Here is a 21,993-nt window from a genome sequence, read left to right as displayed (position 1 = left end):
ACATCAACATAATAACGGGATATCGGAATAGTAAAAGTGATCAGCTAAATCAATTCATAAATAATCAGAAAAAATAATTCTAATTCAGTCATGATGTGGTTGAACATTGTATTTTAAGTTACATATAAAGTTGTATAAGAATCCGGGAAACACACTGAAAAAGTTCGAACAAGATTGATGCATTGAGATTTTAATACCAGAAAAATTTTGCCATCTTATCTACCACTTTGCACTAAGACTCGAACTTGTAATTCCAACACCACAGAATATTTAATCTCCCTAATTAAAATATTTTTCGCCCATATTACACGATACAATAAAAGTCGAGAAAGCCTCTCGGAATGATTTTAATTTCTGAGGCTAATCGGAGACACGACATTGCCCCCGCCAAGTTGAACGCGAAGCAAACACTGCCGTACCATCCTTTGCTGGAACCATTTCGCCTCTGGATAAGACTAGAACGCAGAAATTTCGTAATCCAGTAAGCTATAATAACATACTTAAAATCCCAAATTTCAAGTCTGTAGGTCATTTAGTTCCGAAGTTAAGCGAAAGCAAAGTTTCGCATTTATGACACTCACTCACTCACTCATGATCATCAGAATAGAACTAGTACTTCCCATAAACTCAGAGATCTGAAATTTGGTGCAGAGTTAGGGTTTAATGGCTACATAAAAGGAAAACTACAAAAACTAGAATAATCGAAGATCTGGAGTACCTGGTGACCCTGAAAAAAGTAAATCAATATGCACACGTTTCTACAAAAAGAAGTGAAATCCCACTAAAAACATTCTGTAAAAAACTAGCCAAGTCTTCATGAAGCTGCTTGTTTATCTCTAAAAAGTGATGAAATCTAGACAAAGTCGTGCCAAGTCTAAGGTTCCTTACTGCGATTTCTTTATTATTATAGTTAATGTTGTTTGACTTTGCCGTGGACGTTGACGTGGCCTCAGATGGGTGCAAACTGCGATTTCTTCATTATTATAGTTAATGTTGTGTGACTTGGCCGTGGATCTTGACGTGGTCTCAGATTGGTGCAATGGTGTCATGGAGCACCTGGCTTTGTACCCTTGTGTACCCTTCAACGGCCAAGTCACACAACATTATCTATAATAATAAAGAAATCGCAGTGAGGAACCTTAGACTTTGCAGGACGTTGTCTAGACTTCATTACTTTTTAGAGATAAACAAGCAGCTCCATCGAGACTTGGCTAGTTTTTTACAGAATGTTTTTGGTGTGATATCTGTTTCTTGATTGAGAGATACCGAGTCTTGGAGCCATCTTGCATAAATCTCCCGGATCAAGTCTGTTTGGAATTTTAAATAATGTAAGCTATCAAATAAATATAAAAAATAAAGGTTCGAACTTGGAAAAATATTTCCAAAGTCAATTTATATGAAATAAAGTTTAAAAAGAGCGTTATATACTGGGTCATACTCTTTTGCTGTTTATGACCGCAATGTATATACGGTTAGATACCAATAATATACCAACTATATTTTTACATCGATGATAATATTCGAGTATAAAAATATATATGGTGTTATACAGTTATTAGGCTGTGCGAGTTAAATAACCTCGAAGGCAATAAGCAAGCATCAGGAGGCAGGCAGGCAGATTCTATTTAGTAGCAACATATCGATACATAACCACGAAAAGTATCAGAAAATAGATTCATGTAAACACATCAAAAACGACATTTAATATATCTATTGTTATGTGTTTCTATCTCGAAAACACATACATAACATTGTTTTACAGAAGGAGTTTGTAAAATTTCGAAGTATTAGTGTTCATTTTAGGTTCATCAAATTTAGCTTACTTTGTATGACTTACTTGGCGAGAGCGAGTGCGTCTTGTTTTGCATTATGGAAACAATGAATAATATAAATTAAGTGTGCTTTCATTCATTTTAAATTGTTAGTATTACGTAAGCAATCTTATACGATTTGAAAGTTCTGTTTACATTTAGCAAACAAAAATAGTTTTTCATCAACTTTAGAGTACAATATTTCAAATGCGGTATAATTTGAGTTCAAATGAACCAGGAAAGTTTTGATTTCAGTAACAAAGAGTCATATTTAGGTACACTGCGCTTCAAATAATAATCTATTGTCATACGAGGAATTTTAACATTTTATCACGAAAATTTCTAAAGTAAGATGAAATCGCGGTTTTTTGCATTAGGTTCTAGAAGGGATTTATAAACTTTGTGAACATTAGAAATAATTCCTTCGTTTGTGCATTAAAAAATGCATTTTTGTACATACTTTGTACATATAACATAGTAAATAATGATTAGAAAATGAATTTTTTCTATATTTTTATTTGTATCATTACAAGCTTTTTATGAAATAAAAAAAAATTAATTTTGAATCAGGATTATTAGGTCCCCAGGTGCTCAGAGGATTTCTTTTATTACCGGATTCATGTTCAGCGACCCCCCCCCCCTCCCGAGTAATCATTTTTAGTTCATTTGGTACATTTGATGGGATAAAAACCGCATCTCGATCCATCCTACTTTTGACGTTTTTGTCTTAAATTTCCTCGTCTATGTCTGAATCGTTACAAACTCCTTAAACAGAGTATATCGTCATGCAGACCAAAATATGCCATTTCTTGCAGACCACGAGACGAAATCGTCGTTATTTCATGGCAAAACCGAGCAAATTTTCCAGAATTGAAACCACTCAGATCAATGCAGGCCACCGAGAGGCATAAGTTACTCTCTATGTCGAAAAAATATTCCATTCTTTTGGGAAAATTATTGTTAAAGTTTAAAACTCATCAATATTATTTCGCAATATCGTCGAAATAATTGCTGCGTTGACAGATGAGGTATAAATGGGCTCATGCAAAGCACCTGAGGGTCCAATAAGCTTGCCTGCTCTTACTAGGTAGAAAGTGTATGGTACTATTGTTCCACCTGCAGTATTTTAGAAACTTTCGTTACACTCTCTACTAAGACAAGTTCATTTATGCTACGATAATTGCATCAACATAACAATAAAATTGGAAAATTTTGAATTAATAGCTGCTAGCTTTTCGTTCTGCTTCTGTAAGTGTTTGTGTTTGAAGATTTGATATGATGTAAGTCGTTAATAGTTATATTCAATCATAAATAGCTTTACTTATTACATAATATTGGTGGTTCGTTTAATGTACTTTAACTACTATATATACGTAAAAGTTTTTGTTTTTGTTTGATCATTATTTTTGTTCATTGACTTGAAAAGGAATGGCTTAAAGTTTTGTAAATAATAGGTTTTGTAAAGAACATCATATTATTGTTTTATCAGTAGATAGATATAGGTAATATTCTAAGTGATATTACGATTATGCAGATAATATTATTATGGGTAATTAGTGTAGATCATTATAATTTTGCAATGGTTTGAAATAAAACTAATAAAATCAAAAGATTGAGTTGATATAGATTTTATGTTTGAAATAAAATAAAATAAACAATTCACCTCTAGAAATAAATTTAAAAAATTCAGTAATTATTGCAAATCATGTTCCTACACTATTTTTATCAAAAAATTCCACGAAAATTCACTTAAACATTTGACAATAATGTTTATTAAGGTTTTTCGAATTAATTTGTATTTATATTTTTTACAGTTGTGGATCTGAGAAGTCTTGAACTACCTTGGAAAATTACTATCGCCTCTTCAATTATGGCATATTTCAGACTAACTTCACCGAAAAAATAAGAAAATCCACTTAAAAATTTGATTATTGGTTTTCATATAAATAAATGCTTTTCATTATCGAATTCGAAATGGAAGGTCTGGGAAGTCATTTAATATATTTGAAATATAACAGCAATTACTTTATTTAAAATTTAGTTATATATTTCAGTAACTTTATACATTACAGTCTGCATCAAATCCGGTAGTTCTGATTTTTCGAAGACTTGTTTACGATGCTATTGCAATGAATAATCCAAGTTTGTGGCTTCGAGTGCCGAACGCAACTTTGTCAAAAATCGAAAAATCCGTGAACATTTTAGATTTATGGAGATTATAGCTCTAAATGACTAGTTTTTTTTATTAAACCTTTTGAGAATGTTTTTAAAGTAGACTAAATTTGCGACAATATGAGATGAGATTGAAATCTGTAGGCCCAATTCTTTCCGAGTTAAAGCCTTTCAAAATTTAGCGACATAATTTTGTACATCAGAGCTAACTTCGAATTCGGTATTTGTAGCAGACTTGTTTATGATGTTGTCCTAACGAATAATCCAAGTTTGTGACCTCGAGCGACGAGCGCAACTTTGTCAAAAATTGAAAAAAAACCGTCAAAATTTAGACCCAATATAGATATGTATATATATGCAGACCCTTTTTTCACTATTTCAGACATTACGCGAACTACTGTAGCTGGAGACAGTTCCACTTAATTCCGACGGAGTGTGCTAGTATGTTCTGTGTCAAAATTGTTTCAAAACTTTCAAACGACAAGGTTGTTTCAAAATTGTGGATTGAGGAAACCATTTACTTAACTCTAGTTTAGAAGGTGTTTTTGATTTTTTATGCCTAGATTACGTTGGAAAATGTTTTTCACAGAATATTAAGTGTACTCACTCACCACAAAAATTGAAAAATGCATATACTTCTTTTTTTTTTCTACTTATTCCTAGATTTTTCGCTACATACTTCATTAGTCAACTTACCACTAGTGTAAATTCAACCTATCTAAAAACATGGAGTAATTTGACTCACATTTCGCGCTTTACAAAAGGAAGCTTTCATACTTTTGACAACTAATGGCAAGCTGTTTGTAAAACTTAAATTTAGTCAACTATACCCAGTCTCTACTATTATAAATTAAATTTATTTGTATTTTTATGTTGTTATTTTTATAATAAATAATAATGTAGGTAGTTTAGTATATTAAAATTCATACATAATAAAATAGATACTATATGTATACTAACTAACACACATAACACACACTGCAGTGGAGTATAAAATATTTTCTGTAAATTTTTATTACAATCTATTAACATTACCAGAAAAATATATTTAATATCATATCATCGTATTTAATGGCAAAAATAGCTGAATATTTTTTGTTACCAACAGAATAAAAAATATAGAAGATGTTTACTAAAAACAAAACTATGAGACAAATATTTACTGTAAGAACATAAGTATTAAGGTACTGAAAAATGAAAAAAAAATTTTTGCAAGGGCCTTCCATAATGGTATTAAAAAGTATATTTGCATATTAATTTCATATTTATTATAAATTAATATTATAATTATAAAATTATAAAACAATTATAAGACGCAGATTAGCTAGTAAGACATATATTGACATTTCTTCACATGTACTTAACGACTATCATCAGAAATAATATTTTCAATGAGTTTTCAGTCAAGTGCTTACAAAAGAAGGTATACTAGCAAAACTGTTAAATACGGTAAGTTTACTACGGTTTATTACGGTTAAGTTTAAACCGTAAAATACGGAGCGCTCTATTCCACTAAAAAAGTCCTAAATATGACCCTTACCATCTAAAATTGCCAAGATACTTCAAATACCCACAATACTAATAATATCCAGTCAAAACTTTCGGACCAGAACATTAATAAATGATGTCAAGGTCAATCAACAAAAGTTAAGATGGAAATGGCAGACCTTATTGGTAGCATTAACTCACATGCGTAGTTTACGAGTAAAAGGTTAAATCTTACAACTATAATGTGCCTAGCCAAATCTTTAGAGAAAAAAGGTCTAGCCACTCTATTTAAAGGCAAGAGAAAAATGTTTCGCGGGCGGGTATAAACTGGACTTACTTTCTGAGAGAATGGAGTCAATCGGGAAAGGCATTTATAGAGCTAGTGGATTGATATGAGTCCATACTCATATTATATCAAAAGTTCATTTCTTAGAATAGTAAAAATATTCGATTAATTTTACACCTGGATATCAACCAGGCGGAGCAATTACTATTCAAGGTATTGGAAGGCAATGATCGTATCTTCAAACCTTCGGACAATTGAAAGAAAACTTAGTCATCGTAGCGTTATGTTATGGGGTGTGTGATAGAATACATTATTTTCTCAACATTAACTATTTTTCATTTTATTAGTTACCAGTCTGTATACTATACTAATCTATCGAATATCCATAAACTTTTAGTTTCACATTCATACATACGTATTGTGAAAAACTCATAGTTGATGATAACAACACATTAATAACACAAATATTATATTTGTTATTTTTCATTTGTGGAAATATTGAATTATATTAGTTTTAGTTATCATAAAATAGAAATTTAATACAAAATACCTAACTATGTTTTATTAGAAAAAAAAATTATTTGATTTGATCATTTTAATTATTAATTTTACGATTTTTACCAGGGTTTTAGTATTTATACCATGCATATATGGAATATGCAAGGTATACTAAGTTTAATCCCAAGTTTGTAACGCTTAAAAATATTGATGCTATGAACAAAATTTTGGTATACTTGTTTATAAAATCACCTAATTTTCGGTTGTCTGTCCGTCTGTCTGTCACCAGGATAACTCAAAAACTCAGGACGTAAAAAGTGAGGTCGAGTTCGTAAATGAGCAATATAGGTCAATTGGGTCTTATAAACTGTTAGAGATAGAACATAAGTTTAAATGTAAAAAATATTTCTAATAAAAAAATAACCAACTTTTGTTTGAAACATTTTTTCGTAAACATCACTGTTTACCTGTGAGGGCGCAAATTAGGCGTAAATTGTATAGTATGTATTAGATGGGGATATCAATTATGTATGTGTGACATGTATGTATTTGTTATGTGATAGAGTAATCAACACTGTCTATGCATGGTATTTCAACAGTTAACTCAGTCAATTGTTTGTTTCCATACTTAAATTAAAATTTTGAGAAATTATTATTAAATATGTTAAGAAGTCACAGATAATTTTTTAAACCATTGAAAATTATGGAAGCTTTTCAGAGAATAAGTTACCGTAAATTTACATCAGTTCATGGGAATTAATAAAATAACGATTGGACTTGCAGTTCTTCTTAAATATTACCTAATGTTAATTTTCAGTATACACTTAACTTGCATAATTTTCAGACAAAATTTAATTGTAACTTTCAATATGTTTTAAACATTTACGGGAGATAGAAGACTCAAAAAAATTAAAAATTGTATTATTTCTACAAAAATACTAAGTAAATATCTATATCAAATATTACATTGATTTTGCTAAAATAGGAAATCTGATTTTTTGTCGCCAATTTTTAAATTTTCTAGTTAAGTTCCCCCAATTGTTTTTTTCTAACTTTAATATTACCTTCAAAGTCATAAGAAATTTGAATATGTTCGAAAATAAATCAAATTTTGTATTCTATAAACATAAAATATAGGTAGACAGAGTGCAGAATTCATTGAAACAATTTTTTCAAGAGTTGAAATATTATACGAAATATGCAATATAATATTTTAAACGTTTTCTGATTGATCGGAACTTTATTTTTAGTGAATAAATTTATTAATTTATTGAATTATTATATTTATGATATACCACTAGTTCGACGTACATCTAGGTATATAACTATCACGAGTATGACAAAGTACATGCGTTAAGCAATGCATCTAAGTAAGAGGTACTTATAGATGTTATATGAAATTGTAAAAGCGACTTGTATCGTGGCTTCGATGTCTTTTATGCTATACAATAGTTCTCACTTAGATGCATTGCTTAACGCACGTATTCTGTCATACTCGTGATATTTATATGCCTAAATGTTAATCGAACTAGTGGTATATATCCATATTCTATATACACGGTAATCCAAATTCATCGATGGATGCAAATATCTTCTAAAATACTTAGAATAAAAAAAAAAAATGTATCGTACAAAATTTATTCAGAATAAAGTGGGACATCATATTCTAGCATCAAATTTGATCCGCTTCTTCTGGATCCTTTAATAGATAGTTAACTCAGGTCCTTAACAGTAAGATAAAGAATAAACACTTTAAAATATAAAGTTTAGCCTCATAAAAAAACTAACAAATTTTGTTTAAACATTTTTTCCAAAACCTTAGCTTTCGGGAAATGATAATAAACCTGAATAAACCAGGAAATGCGACTTAAAAATATGTCAATGACTTTGATCAGAAATTGGTTTCAAGGTCATTTGAGATTTACCTTGATCTTCAAATGATCTAGTAAATTTACTTGAACTTGAAAGGCGAATGACCTTTATTATCCTTGATAATTTTCGTCTAAAAAATTTTTCTATAGCTAGCGTATTTTCTTGTAAGAATGGCATTTTAAATAAGTTTGTAATTTCCTCCGTAAGCTAACGATTTTCAAAAATATGTTTTGAAAAAAAAATATTTGTTCTTATTTGAATCAACTTCTTATTTGAAAGTGTAATTTTATCTGTTACATTTAGGCTCTAAATTGACTATTAAAGCAAACCGGTGAGCTAGGGCTGATCTGATTTCAGATCATAATATCCCCCATCAAACTCTGCAACTTTTGTTTAAATTATTTTTGGATTGATTAGCAATAAAAGGAACTATTAGTCATTAGATTAAAATGGCCTCCTCTGTAAATAATGTAGCAAGTTAAATTCTTAAAAACCGTTTCTTGAAGAAAATCTTTCATTTACATACGAAATAAAAAGCCGGAATCAAGAAAAATTTATTTTCAAAATAAATATTTATTATTTTAGTTACAATTTTGACGATAAGAATTTTTCACTTGTATATGAATGACCCTAAAATCTTTGCAAAAATTGTATGTAGTTTGCTGGAAGTTGATTTTATGATATAACGACTTTTATAAAAAGACAGTTTACAGGAAAAAAAAATACATGACCTATATTTGAAATTATATTTTACTGATTTACTTACTATATTGATGTAAGCATAGACGTCAGCAGGTGTAGAGCATCAAGTTTAACGAAAAAATATGTAATGTCTTACATTTACATGTGCGCATTAATATTTGTAAAGTTTAAAAATAAGCGTTCATCGTAAATAAAAGTGTCATCGTATCGGTGTATATTTTATTAATAGATGAACTGAAGTATATTTCGTTTAAATTGAACAGTCTTTGTGCAAAAATTTGAAGGCTTATTTATCGTAGAATAATACAGAAATATTGCTTAATTTTTTTTTGCTCATTCTAATTTTTTATTGTAACTATTTGCTTTGCAATAAGTAGAAGCTTTATATTATTCCGAATATTGACAAATAATGGCAGTCGACTAACCGAAAGAATTTGATAATTGTTTACGATTTTTTGGGACGATAAAAATGTTTTTTTTTTTTGTTAAATCTCGCTCATAAAACATTTAATGTGTTTAATTTAGGAATATACAAAAGTAGGTAAAAAATTTCAAAATGCCGGACTTTTATAAATTTTGAAGTCAAATTTCATACTAGTTCAAAAATCAATAGATAAGAAAAGTATCAATTAGAAAAAAAATTTCCTTATCGTTTTTGGTTAACTTAATGTGTTCGGTACTGCATAGCCTACTTCGTATTTTTGAAAACCCCGAATAAAGCGACTAGGATCAAAAATTCTTCATTCATTTGATAGCTCAATGAGAAATTGATATTTTGATTTTTAACAAATTTTTAACCGATTTCTTAGGAAATATTCTACTAAGGCCCTACTTGCGCAATTGAGATTTAGAATGCAACCAGTTGGAAATCAGTTTCTGTGGTTATTGGTTAAAAATTCCATTTATTTAAATCGCCAATAAATCCAAAGTTTTAATTTTGAAAGTGTCTCTACTAATTATCCGATATTTTCAATTAAATTTTCGGTATTGATATTTTATTTCGGTATAACTTCTTAAATTTCAGCATTGCAAACATGCTTTAAGTTCAACCAATATAATTAAGTACTCGAGAGATTTCCATTGTCCACATTATTTGAAATGTACAATGAAAAAAGTATTTAAAAATTTAGAATTCAATTCATACCAGAGATTTGAATTATATCTCAGATTTGAACATTTGTATACTCACATATACGAGTTTCTCTTTATTTTTCATTTAAAATGAAATATTATTAGATCTGCTTATAGAGACGATATTTTATTTTTAAATTAGCTAATTCTGGCAACAATTTATGTTTTGCGGAAATGTAAATAATTATTTTCAAGAAAGATAGAAAAAGTAATAATTAAAATTTTTATTGTTGTTACTTATAAATATATATGAATATATACATATATTAACAAGTTAAAAAACGTAGAAATTCGTACTTAGAAAAAGCTAACTGTTTTTCTTAGGAAATTATGTAACCTCATTTTCCTAAATCACTGCCAAAAATGCAGAAAATCAATTAAATGTTAAATCAATATATTAAAACCAGCCGATTATGGCATTTAAGTAGTCGAAAAATCGATTTTCGTAGAAACCTCTTACGTTAAAGTTCGTTTTCATTTGTTACATATCCAACGAAAGATTGTGCGTTCCTATGTCGTCACCGTTTTTAAGTTTTTAACAGGAAATCATTTTTACATGACTCTCCCAGAATGAGCATAATCTACTAGCACTATCTATTTGGCACTATCTGTATCCTACACTGCTTGAAGTACTTTAAATTGCGTTTTATTAGATAAGCCCTTATAGTGAATGGGAACTCTGAGTACTAGATGGATAATCTTTATATCGAATATACAATCATTTTTATGTTCTACGTAGAAAATTGCAAATAACGATCTAGGTAATGAATTTAGAATTCGAACATAAATTATTTATCAAGTGTAATATTTTATACATGAGCATGCAAATAGTTGATAAATGAACCAATTGCTATATCCTCATTTTTTTAATATGCAACGCTCGAATGTGCATATTTTATTAATGGAATTCAATTAAAAAATTTTTGTAAAGGATGATCCACCTGGTATTGTGTTTTAAAATCAAAACAGTCTTCGAACGAGAGCAAATAACAACTCTTTTATAATCTGGTTCTATTTATGTATGAATAATCATGTAAGTCGGATATACCACTGTGTCTGAAAAGAAAGGTAATGGACACATGCATTCTACCAGTTCTGTATGGCACTCAATCTCTGCCCCAGAATAAAAAGCAAATGAACAAATTGAGAAAATGTCAACGATCGATCGAGCGTGAACTACTGAGCATAAAGACAAAATTAGTACAACTCAAATTCGGTGTAAGACAAAAATCAGGGATGTAGTGGTGAGTGTCAAAGGGCAGAAGTGGAAATGGGCGGATCATGTGGCCAGACTTTTGGATGACAGGTGGACTATCCGTACTACTCAATGGACTCCATATAGTAACACCAGTAGACGAGGAAGTCCTCCAACGAGATTGCGTGATGATTTGGTCAGTTTTGCGGGTGTTCAATGGTCGTACAAAGCGAGAAATAGAAACCAATGGCGGTTGTTAGGTGAGGCCTTTGCCTAGCCAGTGGGCTACCTAGGCTTTTATTATTAATCATGTAACACACCCGAACGCAGTCAAAGATTGTTAGAAAGTTGCTATACATATATACAAAATAGTTCAAAATTTCAGCCATGGCTCATTTTACAGACCTACATTTGAATGTCAATGTTTGTATTACAAAAGCAATTTGGTCTTAATTTCTCATTAAATGTTTATTTATTTCTAGGGTTATTCCCATTTAAGTACTTTTCAGAAATTCCCTTTTCTCTAAAAATTAAATTTGCTAAAAATTAAGTTTTTTCATTAATTTTTTTCATAAATTTCATAAAATTTCATTATAAAAATTTTGAATTTAAGCTTCTAAAAGGAGCTTTGGTTGATAGCTCAAAGATTTTATTTTTGAAATATAAATTGGAATGGTTACAGCTCTCATGTTTTTGAATTGAAAAAAACAATTGTTTTTAAAAAAAATCAACATAAAGTTGGATACTCTGTATAATTTTTGGCTTATTTTTTTAGCTTTATTCATTTAAATTGGCTGTTGTATAATTTTTTGAAAAATTCAATTATTTAATATATAATAGCTTAAAAAATTTCAATGATTTAAAAATTATTAATAAAAACGTAAAATAAAAAATTTTTTGAATACTCAACCCATAGTGTGTACGACCCTTATTTGTCGACAGCATAGTTTGCTGAATATTTTCATTTCCTAAGCGGTTGGGAGAATTCAAATACTTTGTACATACTTATTTTCAATATCCCATCAAAACGAGGCCGGCTGCACTTATTATATGAAACTAGATTGTAAAACTTGGCATACAAATTAGGTTTGTAATTATGCATCTAAAATTGATTTGTGTGATTTTCAGTAATGACATTATTTTTAACCCTTTACTGCTAGTGTGTGAGCTTATTTTCTAAGCTCAATTTTGTAGAAGTTTTCTATGATTCGATAAAGAGTTACCAAAAACCATGGGAAAAAACCTAATAGATTTAAGAAAAACTGAATTGATTTTTACTATTTATAAAATCTGGTTTTATTATAGGAAAAAGTTTCGGAGAATGTAACTTTTTTGTAGACAGAAATCTACGAAATCAGTGAAGTTTACAAAATTAACGCTAGTAGTTAAGTGTTAAGATACTAATTTTTACACTTCAGTATGTCTTTATTTTCGATTCGTTATCTTTTCAAGGAAATTTGAAAAAAATTTCTTAGAAATACAAATATAGACTAATAACAAAAACTACACTACAGTCGGAATTACTTATCCAATTATTAGTTAATTTTTCAAAATAATGAAACTCAACAGATGTGCAATACATTTATCCTCGAAACTGAAAATAGTTATAAATAGGTGTGTCATAATTTAAAATTTTTCCGAAAGGAAGTAATTGAATTCATCTCGATATTTGAAAGAATCATTTTTATGATGTCATTACGTTTGAGGAATATACAATGTGTTATTGATAAATTGTGTGTTACCTAAATTATACCATAAATTGTGAGGTTGTTTGCTATGTAGTGTGGTTGAAATCTTGATAGATGACTGCACAGAGAGAAGGAAACAAAATTTGTCTAGGTTTATCTTTGTAAATTGAAAATATAATTTATCTTAAACAAAAAAAGTAAACTTTACAATAACTCTGGATATATTTTAAACATAATTTATCTGTGAACATCATAAGTGAATTAATACCGAAATTATTAATCTGTTCTAAAAGATGTATAGCAACTGATTGTTTACCCTTTACAGATTACTTACATATGTTAGTTTCAACTCCTACAACTATCTATTAGGTAAACAATACTAAAAATTTCTTCCTGGATGTATATCCGCTATATGTATGTTGCCAATTAACCTAAATTTTCACTTTAAGTTTGTGATAGACCAGAAATAGAAAAAAATGTCCGACTTCCGGTTTTCAATCTACATTAAATTATTATGATTATAACTCAATTTGCGTTATAGCTAAGATACCCGTCAGCGTATATTGATATTAATAATTATTCCTCTAGGAGTTGCGCAGCTTAATAATGTTTATCTATTGTGCAGCTTTAATATGTTTATTTTTATAACTTTTTCCTCTCTGTAAATGGGTTAATCTCTTTGATAGAGCTCTTAAACTTTCAATTCGAGTGTGCTTTAATCGATACCTTAGAAGTTTGGATAAAGGCCATCTCAATCTTATCTTTTAATTCAGGATGCAATGTTATATACTGTCTGATATGTGCCTATATACATTGTTGTTTGATGTTCGCCTTCGTGCCTGGCTGTAGATTAAGTAAGGAATAAAACAAACGAATTTTCATTCATTTACAACTTCTTCGTGTAATTGAAACTTTCTGGATCGCGGTAATAACACCCCACTTAAAACAGGCAAAAAACTTTTGATGCTTAGGATAACTAAGCCAATTTGTAGGGTTATATTTGTTTATGGCATTATAATGCTGTAGAGCAGGCATGGACAAACGTAGCTTAGAGAAGACACTCGTATCTAAAATATGAGGACAGTGACAATCTTACTATAAGAGAAACTGGGATAGGTAGAAGAGTCGTATATCCGTTTCGCTTTCTCCTCTATGAGCAATGCTGACTTGGATAAAGAGACACACAATAAAGTTTATGACACTCAATAAAGTTATAACAATGGTGACTTCGACTTAAAATAACTCGCCCATGCCTGCTGTAGAGCACCAGGACTAATACTGACTCAGTCACCGCAATTAATTGAATTTGCATTAGATACAATTTGTTTGAAAATAACAAATAAAATAAACCATAAAATGTATTAATATGCATTCCAAACATTGATTTTGAGTACACAAAATAATAAAACATTTAAATTGGGAAATATTATACATAAAACAACATAAAATTTTTAATATTAAAAAATAATAATACATCATTAAAATAAAAACAAACTAAAACCTACCTATTGGAATACGTTCTTTTCTCTCTGCATAACATAATTCAGGCAATACCACAAAAAATACACAAACTAACAATAATACAAACAATGGAAAATTGATAATATTTATAAACTTCATTTTTCATTTGGTTTTTTAATGTTGTATTTACAAATAGTTTTTCATTTGGTTGTATTTACTAATATTTACAAATACATAATACACGCAATTTTTTTTTTTGTACAAACTAAAAAATAGTAAATAAAATAACACGTTACTAGTTTAAATACAGATTGATATATTATTTTATTTTTGTTCTGAATGGATGTTGTTACAGTTTTGATATAATGTAGAAAATTTATTGGCTAGAGTAAGTTCATTAAATGTTGACCCATTCTAACACGTTTTTTTTTTCGAGTTTACTCCTTATAAATCGATTTTCATATAGGAGGTTCGATATGAAAAAAATAAGGGGAGTAAAAAAGAGGCCAATGACCTTGCTACGTTTTTGGTGGGCATCTTTCACTATTTTGTAATGCGGCGACAAAGCATCTATTGTTTGAAACTGATAATAACCAGACGGACACATCACTCAGTGTAGTTGTTACCTACCGATACAGAAAGACTACTTTTTTTGTGTGACTTGACGTCGTCAACCCATTTAGAATATTTTGAAGAACCTTAAACAGTTTTTTTCTCCATAGTAGAGTTACCATGGTCCCTTCACTTTAAGTACAAATCATCATCGGATTTCTAATTTTTTATGCGATCGATATGGTCGTCTCCCACTAAAAATTTGAAAAATTGGCAGAATATAAGCCAAAATGTATGAAAAAGTTTGATTGCCATCGATAAATCGATTGTTGCAATCTAACCAGTGGCGACATATATGAATATATCACGGGCCCTGTTCATAATGGCACGATATGACCTTCGATGCAATAGTTGAACGAATAGTTGATACAATCTTTACACTTAAAAAGGCTCTGCATTCAATGAAACTACTCTACTGTCTAAATATATATTAGTGTTACGGACAGTTATTGGCAATCTAACATAATGTTATATCGACCAACTGGAATTGAGCTAGCTACTCCACTATATCATAATCAGATTACAAATGTGTTGAGATTAATATAGAATTTATTTTTTTCATACTAGAATAAGTATAAATATTTCAATATTATTACAGAGCTTCCTATATAGTAGCATAACATACAGGCTACAGTAGTAATCCATACATCCTTTATTGGTTCAATACCTGATCCTAGTAATCCCTTCTTGAATAAGTTGTATTAAAACATTTTTGGGGCCTTAAAAAGGAAAGTCTTGAAAGTATGCAAAATCTTTAAAAATAATTTACTACTTAAATGCAACTGATATGGCTTTAGGTATATCAATATCTTTGTGCGTCGTTAGTTTGAATAAGAGAGTAAAAAAAATCCATCACGTGTAAATTTCGATTTAGATTGTAACGGGCTGGCGATTCTTGTTTCTTATTGATCGTATGCAAGATCAATGCGATCCATGGTTGCCACCTCGTACATATTATTTTGGTTACACAAACAACCAATAACCCCCAGAAAAGTGGATTTATAGACGTCAAATGGTTGTTCTTATTTCATCTCCATATTACAACTACTGTTCCAACAAGTTGGAACATATCTTAATATATATATTTCTTGTGAGCGTGTGTATGTAATTGAAGTCCTCCTAGACGGCTGGACCGATTTTGATGAAATTTTTTGTGTGTGTTCGTGGAGATTCGAGAATGGTTTAGATTTACAATTTGGTCCAGTACAACTGTTTTTGAGGGCTCCGTACCAAAAAAATGAAATTTCATTAAATGGTGGGAGCGCATATAAATCATATCACATTATGTATTCTATGTGTACTATGTATTTTTAATAGTATTCAGGTATTGTCAATAGGCATTTATTAGAGCCATATGCGAGCGCAGCGAGCTCTACTATCAAAGGTCAGGCCAAAGGTCGAAGGTCAGGCCACTCCAATAAATAGGAGTTAAATTGGGGTTTAGCGGGATGGGTTTAGCGGACAGGCTAAACGTAGTATAGGTATTCATGAATTGGAGTTACGTTTTTACGGGACAACGTCCGTCGGGGCCGCTAGTATGTTTATATATGTTCCAACTTTTTAAGAACATATATAAGAACATATATGTTTACATTTTTTTTGTGGGGGGGGGAGTAGATCGCATCTTTCCGTCGGCTATTAATTATTCAAGTAATTAATGGACGAGGAAGGCTGTGACGTTGCATTTACCATAACAACATAATTTGTATAAAGATTCATTCGATTAATAAATTCTAAACTTTGAAGTTAGATTTATTATTTGCGCGTCAACTTATCTTTCAGAAGAAGGTTCTAGTGAAGACTTCATAAGATCAAAAGAAAGCTTTATGAAAAAAATTTATGCAAAATGCCCTATTGGTTAATTTAATGGTATAGATTAAAAATCATGTATATACACTGCTCCAAAGTATTAAAGGTACGAAATTTTAACACAAAATTTTACCTTCTATATCTCTGCCAAAAATTATCCAATTTGGAACCTCAATCTCTCATTTAAAAAATTGTATTTTCTATTTTTGAAATCTATTGCTCAAAAGTTTTATCATCCCTTGCCACTTTGCAAGGAGGGTTGAAATGTGAAAAATATTATCCCTAAATCTTATACGAAGTTCAGAAACGTACCGAATTTTTAAGAATTATTATACAACAATTCGTTAAGCCCACTCAAAAGTTTGTTTATTTTTCTTTAATATGAGCTATAAAAATTCCCGAAAACGAGCTTTTCGGATTAAGATATTCGCTGCCTAAGTAAAATTAGAATTTCTGCATTTGAAATCCTGTATTATATGAAATAATGATCACACTGAAATTTTTTTCATATCTTTCCAAAACTTAAAATGCCTCCTTTAAAGCCCTAACATATTGTTTCTTAACAATTTTTACTACTCTCCAACTTTCCGATTTTAAAACATGTCAACAAATAGAATTTTTGCATATTTTAGCATTTTTATTTGTAGAGTAGGAAATTTAAGTGTTCTATAAGAAAAGTGCTCAGGCCGAAAAATACGTCGCGACTCTGAACTAAACGTAATTCACCTAAATTGTTGGAAATCTTAAAAAAACTATTCTTGAAACCATGATTCAAAACGCACAAATAGTGTCACCAGGCCACAATTTGATTAAATAAGTAGGTAAAACGGCGTAATTCGGGATTAAACCGCTCTTCTAGCTTCATATTCTTTATTAGGGGGATTGTAAAAATACTGAAACGACGTTTGTAGAATTTGAACGATAGTTGTACAGAGAACTTCTGAGAGAAACAAAGAGGTGTGTGATTTCGAAGACGCTCTAAAAAGAAATCCCATCATTATTTCAAAATTATCTATTTATCACCTTAAACTACGTTAAAAAAGATTTTAAGAAAATTTAGGACTGAAGAAAATTAACTATGATTTAAATTAAATTCTGTCAACTTAGAAAATGTAGATTAATTCTTAATAAATTTTGAACACATGCGTCTAGGCTTATATATTTTTGTATTTTAGTTTTGAAAATTATATTGTACATTGTATGCTAGGATTTCCACCGCTCCACTGAACGCATGACAGGAAAATGTGAAATAAAGGAAAACATGACCTTCTGATTTCAAATACAGCTTTATTGACAATATTGACTTTAAAACTTAATTAATTTACTTAAAAACACAATTAATTTCATTCAATACTTTAGAGTCTTAAAAATAAATAATTTTTAGACGACTTTAGCCCAATTGAAATTGGTATAAAATCTATATCAGTGCTGTCAGAGAGGGCTCAATATGATTAGAACTCCTACTACCTAAATGGATTTAGTAGAGTAGATAGGGGTACTTACTATGCATTGGAGAGAAGTGATGTTAAAATATTTATAGAATGATCATCATTGGTGTAAAATAGGATAAAATTGTGAACATTTGATGATTAATAATTGGTTAGAATATTCTCTCTTCTAGAGATATTTTATATTATTCTTATATATCTCTGTAATTTCATCATTTCTATATATAATTGAATCATCATGATACCCAGTACTAATATCTTATTACTCAATAATTACTGCATTCATGTTTTATAATTGCATGAAGAGATTTATGTTTCGTATTTCTGTTGAATGTTTGATGTTCAATGTTTTATCGAGATTACCGAAACTAAGTATTTATGCCGTTTCCAAAGAAAATTTTATTAATAATAATAACTATAATAACACAGCATAATACCTGCCGACGCTGCGCATATGAGCTTAGCAGAAAAACATGCAGTAGGTATAATCATAAATTTAAAAAAATACAAATTTAAAAATAAAAAAATAAAATTTAAAGGATTAGCTAGGGCGAAAATAATGTCAAAATCCGAAGATTTGCGAAATTCCATCTTTCGGATGGGAATTTAAGCTGAACAATAAATTTCTGGAATGTGATTAACTTTTCCCAGTCTTAAGGAGCTGAGCTACGAAAGATTACATATTTTTATCATGAATTTTAACTTTTACATTTATTTCAAATTTTTATTGTACTTTGTTGAAGTTGGGGCCCTCATACATGATACTTTTAATAGCTTTTGATATCTTAAGACATTGTATCACTTAACATATGAGGATGAGACTGTGCTATTCAATGGAAAACGCACATTACGTATTTTCATTTGAACAAATAGAAAGAAACGAAAAAATTACACAGAAGCTGGGATTTTAGATATCCGATCTAGGACTTAACCACTAGACCGGATATCTAATGTGCCCGTGTTCGAAGACCGGCTTCTGTGCAAGTTTTTCGTTTCTTTCTTTTTGTTCAAGTACTTAAGATTAGATAACTTAAGGTAGAGAAACTATTAATAATTAGGTGTGTAACGGATATTACATAATCAACATTTTTCGCTTCACATAAGATATTCTCTTAAAAAGTGGTAGTTCCAAATACGGCAATTTTAGAAATCGTCGGCAAAGGACGACATTTAAAATTTTAAACAATGTTTTTTATTTGAGAAAAATTATAACTATTTTTTCCAAAATATTTTTGAATAATTAAACAGGTAGGAGGCATAAGCCTGCGCATGAACATTATTTTAGTATTTGCTCTCTCCACCGTGGTGCTAATTATCCATATTTTACCAACTCAAAACCGCCCGATCTGTTCTAATATATTGATTAACGAAAAATCTTTTACCACGGCTGATCGAATTATTTTAAGTATAGCAAACACCTTTGTATAAAAATCTAAGCTCTTATCCTGATAATTATTCTTCACACAAATAATAAAGAGACTTATAGATCGACACTTTTTCATAAAAAGTGGCATTCAATTTATCAACGGTGATTATACACTAAACAAATCACATTTAGGTACTGATGATAAATAGATTGTGACAATATATTGTAAAAAAGTAACGAGAATAATGAATGCGATAGTGAAACACAAAATATATTTAAAAATTTTTATTTAATTAAAAATTACATAGTTAAACCATTCAGCCTTTTATTAAGCTGTTTTTATTTGCTGCGTTAATGTTGTACCTATTATATAGATGCATTTTTGTTTCTATGAAATCAAAAAACAGAACTAGCAAAAAAAAATGTTACAATCTAGAGTCAAACACAAAATATATTTTAAAATATTTATTTAATTAAAAATTATACATTTAAATAATTTAGTCCTTTAGCAAGCTGCTATTTGAGGAATTATTAATCGTTCGTAACTTTAGGTGACGCGGTGATCGAAATCTCATAGCGGTCGAAAAAGGTAAAAACAAATTAGACGTATAGCCCGTTGATATTATTATCTCATCTAGTCCATAAGGCTAACTAATAAATAAATTTAATGTGCTAAAATAATGTTTAAACCCTTTTCACGACTTCAGTATTAAACCAGTAGAGGAAAGTTGGTATTTTGGAATTTTGAATACCAATATATAAAATAACTTATATGCTTGCTAAGGGTAAAATATAATAAAATCAATTTTATCGGATCTCAGTAATCATTTGAATGTTAATAAGGTTTTTCTATATTAATTCGACCTGGAGACCAGCGGTAAATGCGGTAGGTAATAATAAAAATTTACGTTTGCCACTTTGGATTACTAAATATTATATTCAAAATAAAATTGAAATAACATTTTCAATTTTTTCGGAAATTTTTCTAGAATGAGACAAATCCATTAAGTTTACTGATTACATCGCCTTTGAGACTTCGTATATGATATCATTCTGTCCTTGCGGCTAGTATTTTCTCTAAAAAATTTCCCAGTAACGGAGTAATCTTTTCCATGGAACTCGGAAAATTTTTATTGCTCCACCCAAATTGAAATATGTCAATAAAACGGCGTGCTTCAATACAACAGTGTCGGTTAACGAACACCCCGTTAATAATTTTTAAAAAAAACACGAATTTCTTCCAATTTCAAGCTTGAGATAAATTTTATAGCTGGTCTCGTAAACAAATTCTCAAGGATTATGTAATGAGTAAGATTTTTGGGAGTAGGCCTGCGGTATAATATTTTCTAATTCAAAAACTAAAACTCGTATAATGAATTACTTTATTTATTTAAAATTTTATTTTTGTGTTAAATACGGAAATAAAAACAAGTGAAATTCACAAAATTAAAAAAAACCCCGACAGGTGCGGTTTTGTCCTTGTAGCTCTCTTCGAAACTGAACCGATTTTTTGTAAACATAGCTAAAAACACTCTTCAATAAATTGCCTTTAAACAAAAACATAAATCAAAATTGGCTCATTCGTTTAAGAGCTGCGATGCCACAAACAGGCACACACACATAGTAGTCAACTTATAGCACCCCTGGTTTTTCGATGGGGGTTCTTTACAAAATTTGTTAAATTTGTTTACTAAAATTTCTATACATGTAAAACTATGTAAAACTTTTTTTAGCGTTTTGTAAAAAATTTATGTTATCATGGGATAACACTCGTGGCTGTAGTTTAAGAGCGTCGAAAAAGTGCGTCATATTTTATAAAAATCGGTCAAAACGATTTATTTATTAGTTATTCCATGTTATTTCTATTGTATTAGAAAACAATTTTAGAGATATCAATTATTATCAATCTGAAACACTCGCGCATTCAAAAATTTTTCGATCCGCGTGATAGAAAGCGCCACACTATCATGAACTTTTGTTGAAGAATAATATTTTAGGCTAATACAAAAAAGAGAAAAGGAAACGAGGATAATACAAAAACAGAAAGTTAAAAAAAGAAAAGTAAATAGTCGTAAGGTATAAAATATTTTAAAAACTCTTCATCTACAAGAATTCTATTTCTGGACTTCATCTGCAGTTTTTATTTTTTCTAATGGTTACTTATTGTAAAAATTCGCAAATTCACAACTGGCGTTAATTTATAATTTTGATTACTTTTTGTTTTTTGTTAACTTTTAATCATGCATACGGTATTTATTTACATCATGGTGTCTTCGATTATAATTGATGTTTTTAGTATGATACATACAGCGTAAACTAAATAATGACAAATATCTTGTCTAGTAATCTTAATTAAAGAGAATTGAAAAAAAAATAATGACTTGACATGAATCCAAGTACGGATTCGAGTGTATTTTTTTCAATTCTCTTTAATTATAGTTTTGAAATAATGTT

The 21,993-nt window shown here is 29.6% G+C and overlaps 1 protein-coding gene across 1 annotated transcript in view; it reads right to left on the bottom strand.

Moving 5' to 3' along the window:
• Window positions 1-14,458, bottom strand: part of LOC123301875 (glutamate receptor ionotropic, kainate 2-like) — a 61,450-nt gene extending 46,992 nt beyond the window's left edge. Inside the window, exon 1 of the mRNA XM_044884819.1 lies at window positions 14,349-14,458. The gene's annotated coding sequence lies outside the window, so the exon portion shown is untranslated. The remainder of the gene's footprint in view (window positions 1-14,348) is intronic.
• Between the last annotated feature and the right edge of the window lie 7,535 nt (window positions 14,459-21,993).

This window comes from Chrysoperla carnea, chromosome 5 (genome assembly GCF_905475395.1).
Source record: "Chrysoperla carnea chromosome 5, inChrCarn1.1, whole genome shotgun sequence".
NCBI lineage: Eukaryota > Metazoa > Arthropoda > Insecta > Neuroptera > Chrysopidae > Chrysoperla > Chrysoperla carnea.
Note: the sequence above shows the minus strand (reverse complement) of the source record. Positions and strands in the feature narration are given on the sequence as shown.